Source organism: Meriones unguiculatus, chromosome X, assembly GCF_030254825.1.
Source record: "Meriones unguiculatus strain TT.TT164.6M chromosome X, Bangor_MerUng_6.1, whole genome shotgun sequence".
Lineage (NCBI taxonomy): Eukaryota > Metazoa > Chordata > Mammalia > Rodentia > Muridae > Meriones > Meriones unguiculatus.
Genome location: NC_083369.1, coordinates 53,565,631 through 53,570,915, shown reverse-complemented (window position 1 = coordinate 53,570,915; position 5,285 = coordinate 53,565,631). Strand labels below are relative to the sequence as shown.

The 5,285-nt window shown below is 39.9% G+C and overlaps 1 non-coding gene across 1 annotated transcript; it reads left to right on the top strand.

The window, feature by feature from the left end:
* The first annotated feature begins 3,910 nt into the window (after positions 1-3,910).
* On the top strand, positions 3,911-4,017 carry LOC132650304 (U6 spliceosomal RNA). The gene has a single exon (XR_009588671.1). It is a non-coding gene; the product is annotated as a U6 spliceosomal RNA (small nuclear RNA).
* The last annotated feature ends 1,268 nt before the right edge of the window (positions 4,018-5,285 follow it).

Genomic DNA, 5,285 nt, shown 5'->3' with positions numbered 1-5,285 from the left:
AATCTTAGGACCTCCCTTCTTGTCTAGGTATCAAATCTTTCCCTTTTCAGAGCTCTTTTTCAGGAGTTATTAGAATGATAAGGCTGTTTTTATTTTATTTTGAGGTATGATTCTTAGTTTTCTGTTATAAAGGAATACAGGTTCATGTGTGATTATATTAGAAATTTAAAAATGAAGAAAAAATGCTCCCTGAGGGGGGAGCAGCCTTACCAGGCCACAGAAGATGGCAATGCAGCCACTTCTGATGAGAACTGATAGACTAAGATCAGAAAGAAGGAGAGGAGGACCTCCCCTATCAGTGGACTTGGGGAGGGGCATGCATGCAGAAAGGTGAGGGAGGGTGGGATAGGGAGGGGAGGAGGGAGGGGCTTATGGGGGGATACAAAATGAATAAAGTGTAAATAATAAAAGATAAATAAAAAATTTTAAAAAAAGCATATAACATTTCATCCTTCAAAGAGAATGATTATTGCCATTTGAAGATAATTCCTTCCAGGCTTATTTTCAGGTCTAAATTTTGAAGTCCATCTCTTTTTAAACTGGAAATGATTACTAGTACCTATGGGTAACACAAAGGATGTTCATTTAGAATAAGAGAAAAATAAGTGTAATGAAGCAAGTAAAAAAGAGTATTTTGACAGAATGCTGTTGCTTGCTCTTTAAGAAAGAAAGCTCAGAAGCTGGAAACAACCCAGATGCCCCTCAAATGAAGAATGGGTGCAGAAATTGTATTCCATCTACACAATGGAATATTACTCAGCAATGAAAAATAAGGAAATCAGGAAATTTGCAGGTAAATGGTGGGACCTGGAAAGGATCATCCTGAGTGAGTTGTCCCAGAAGCAAAAAGACACACATGGTATATACTCACTCATATAGACATACAACATAGGACAAACCCACTAAAACCTGTGCATGTAAAGAAACTAAGCAAGAGAGAGGACCCTAACTAAAATGTCCAATCCCCATCCTGAAAGGCAAAGAGGATGGACATCAGAAGAAGAAGAAAACAGAAAAATAACTTAGGAACCTACCACAGAGGGCCTCTGAAAGCCTCTGCAGACTATCAAAGCAGATGCTGAGCCTGATGGGCAACTGTTGGGCAGAGTGAATGGAATTTTATGTAAGAACTGGGAAATAGTAAGAGCTGGAGAGGACAGGGTCTCCACAAGGAGAGCAACAGAACAAGAAAATGTGAACACAGGGAACCTCCCAGAGACTCATACTCCAACCAAAGACTATTCATGGAGATAACCCAGAACCCCTGCACAGATGTAGCCCAGGGCAGTTCAGAGTCCAATTGGGTTACATAGTAATGTGAAGAGGGACTGCCTCTGACATAATCTGATTGGCCTGCTCTTTGATCACCTCCCCCTGGGGGGGGAGCAGCCTTACCAGGCCATAGTAGAGGACAATGCAGCCACTTTTGATGTGAACTGATGGACTAAGATCAGAAAGGAGAGGAGAACCTCCCCTATCAGTGGACTTGGGGAATGGCATGCATGCAGAGGGAGGAGGGAGAGTAGGATTGGGAGGGGAGGAGGGAGGGGCTTATGGGGGGATGCAGAATGAATAAAGTGTAATTGATGAAAAATTAAAAAAGGGAAAATAATAATTTAAGAACCTTAAATGACTTTGAAAAGTGGAGGAAAACATGGAGTAGTCAATTTACATGGAGCATGTCTCGCCCCTGGGGGCAATGGTCTCCTGAACCTACTCAGACCTCAGACACCACGACTGCTAGTTCTAGAACTGATGCAGGATGTTCCAACGAGGGGGTTAAGGCTTCTCATAATATTTCCTATAAGCCCACACCTGTTTGTTTATATCCCCCATTTTTATTCATTATTAGCCAGATAGAGCCAAGTAATTGTGGTAATGATACATGCTTTTTTGCCCAATGCTGGAATGCTAGTGAATTTAGGTATGCCCTGGTTACTAGCATGCCTTGCTGGGTGCCTGTGCCCATTGATGCCCCTCACGCTATGACTCTCTTCAGACAGAAAAGGGATCTTGGAACTACAGCCGCCATTGTTACTGCCATCTCATTGGCGGCTGTTGGAGCTACCACTGCAGCATTAGCCATGAGTCATACTGTGCAGACTGCTCAGACCCTGAAAAATCTTTTAGGCAATGTAGCTCATGCCTTAGATGTACAAAAAGGAATTAATGCTCGACTAAAAGGAGGCTTGATGGTGTTCAATCAGAGGATTGACCTTGTGCAGGAGCAAATTGATACCCTATGGCAAATCACTCAACTTGGCTGTCAATGAAAGTATGCTGGACTTTGTGTCACTAGCATACAATATGAGAATTTTCCCTGTGCTGAAAATCTGTCTAAACAATTGTCTAGCTATATTTTAGGTAATTGGACTGAAGAATTCGACACTACGATGGAGCAGCTGAGAGTGGCCATTGTCACGGTAAATTCTACCAGAGTGGACGCAGGACTAGCCACAGGATTATCATCATGGATTGCTGCAGCCATGAATCATCTGAAGGAATGGGCGGGCATGGGAGTGTAAGTAGGCCTCCTGGTGTTGGTCTTCTTGGTTTGCCTGTGCTATATATGCAAGATTAGAGTCTCACAACAGCGTAATGCAGCCATGACCATTCAGGCCTTTACAGCCATTGAAGCAGGACAGTCTCCCCAAGCATGGGAGCTAAAATGTTATGCTCAGGATTCGAGCTAAGCACTGCACTCAGGGTCAGCCGCTTTTGACCCAGAGAAGATCAAGTCTGATTGCATGCGGGTTGATGCCCCAGGTCCCACCTCTGAGAAAAAGGTATCAGACGGGTCTGATGCTCTTTGGGTGGATGACACTTAAGTGAACATCAGTACAAAGTCCCAATTTATTTCTAATATCAGAGATCAGACCTCTACTCTTGCCTGATGCGTCTAAAACAAAAAGGGGGAACTGTAGAGAGCTGCATAATGCTGTGCCTTAAAGATGGAGCTGGTTTCTTCCTTCTACCTTCCAGATGGTGAGTGCTCTCTGTCACAAACAACTCCACATTTGGCTAATGCTGAGGATCTGGCTTGCTTCCATGTATGTGGACCTATCTGCATTGCCCACATGGCACGCTGGGGTTGGCTACCCAGAGGCTATTTAAGCTGTGGGCTGGCTTTCCCCAGGGTCAGATGATTGTTCAAGGTTCCTGAATAAACTGCATTGAAAAAAAAAAGAAAGAAAGCTCAGAATTTACAACTTAAATATCCATTTACAAAGTATTGGAAACATTGTAAAAACCAGAAAGAAAGTAATCCATGACCACCATTAACATATTGACTTTACAATATTGCCTTATGAAAGAAAAGTTGGGCAAATTAAAATGTTTCTTCACAACCTCATCTAGGAATGATTTCCTCACGAAAAAGACTTCAGGCAAGCTTCCTATAATGCAACATGGAAGGATTAAATTAAAGGTCAAGAATATGTTAGCTGTGGGTATTCAAAGTCAAGAATCCCTTTATTCCTGCCAACTTACTACTTCTTGGCATTCTATTTGTTGTCCTTGCCTTCAAATAATCTTCTGATTCTGTCTAACTATATTGCTTTGCAACTGTTATCAACAGCAGAATTGTTCTAGGAATCATAAATATCGGAACCCTCTGAAGAAGGTAACAAATGATGACTTAAAATGTTTAAGTTTCAACCGAATCTCCTAACTCTATGATTAAATTGCTACCCATACAGACAATCTCAGACCACAAACACTCCCATTTGCATATTAGAATATGGCACCTGAATTATTCTCTCCATAGAAAACAGGAAACAATAATTTCTCAAAAGAACTGTTTATTTGAAATAAGCAACTTTTACCATTCTTGAAATATAATTAAGTAAACTATAGGCTAATATTACCCCTGAAAAATAGACTTCTTCTTATTGGTTAAAACATTCAATCAGTGCTCACTTTGGCAGCACGTACACTAAAATTGGAATGATACAGAGAAAATTAGCATGGCCCCTGTGCAAGGATGACACATGAATTCATGACACATTCCACATTTTTATCAGAAAAAAAAATCTCCTCATATCACATAATATTAAAAACACGAAATCTACAGAACAAAGAAAAATATTAAAAGCAGCAAGGGAAAAAGCCCAAGTAACATATGAAGACAGACCTATCAGAAACACACTAGACTTCTCAATAGAGACCATGAAAGCCTGAAGGGACTGGGCAGATGTCAAACAGACACTAAGAGACCACAGATGACAACACAGACTACTATATCCAGTAAAAATTTCAATCAACATAGATGGAGAAAACAAAATACTCCATGACATAACTAAATTTAAACAAATATACACAGCTACCCAGCCCTACAGAAGATACTAGAAGGAAAACTCCAACCCAACAAGAACAAGTACACCCAGGAAATCAGAGGATAACGACACCTTCACAACATAAAAGCAAAAGAAAATGAGCATACAAACACTGTAACATCCAATTCCACAATTAAAGGAAAGAACATTCATTGGTCACTGATATCTACCAACATCAGTTGTTTCAACTCTCCAGTAAAAAGACAAAAAAGAACCGAATGGTTGTGGAAACAGGGCCCAGCATTCTGCTGTATCCAAGAAATACACCTCTGCAACAAAGATAAATACTACCTCAGAGTAAAAGTCAGGAAAAATGTTTTTCAAGCAAATGGACCCCAAAAACAAGCTGGGGTAGTTATACTAATATCTAATAAAATAGACTTTCAACCAAAATTAATCAAAAAAGATGAGGATGTACACTTCATTCTCATCAAAAGAAAAATCCACCACGAGGACATCACAATCCTGAACATCTAGACCTCAAATATAAGAGAGCCTGCATTTGTAAATGAAACAGTTTAAAGTTTATATCACATATTGATCCCAACACCTTAATACCAGGAGACTTCAAATACTCCACTCTTACCAAGGGATAGATCACATAGTCAAATACTAAATAGGGGAATTAAGGTGCTTACAGAGGTTCTCAATCAAATGGACCTAATAGATGTGTACAGAACATGTCAACACAAATCGAAAGAATATACCTTCTTTTCTGCACTTCATGGAACCTTCTCCAAAATTGACCATATAATGGGCACAAAGCAAACCTCAACAAATACAAGATCAAAATAATCCCCTCTATTCTATCAGACCTAAAACTAGACCTCAGCAACAAAAGAAATAAAAAAAACCCTACATAAACAGGGAAACTAATCAACTCTCTAATCAATGATAGCTTGGTTAGGGAAGAAATGAAAAAAGAAATTATAGATTTACTAAAACTCAATG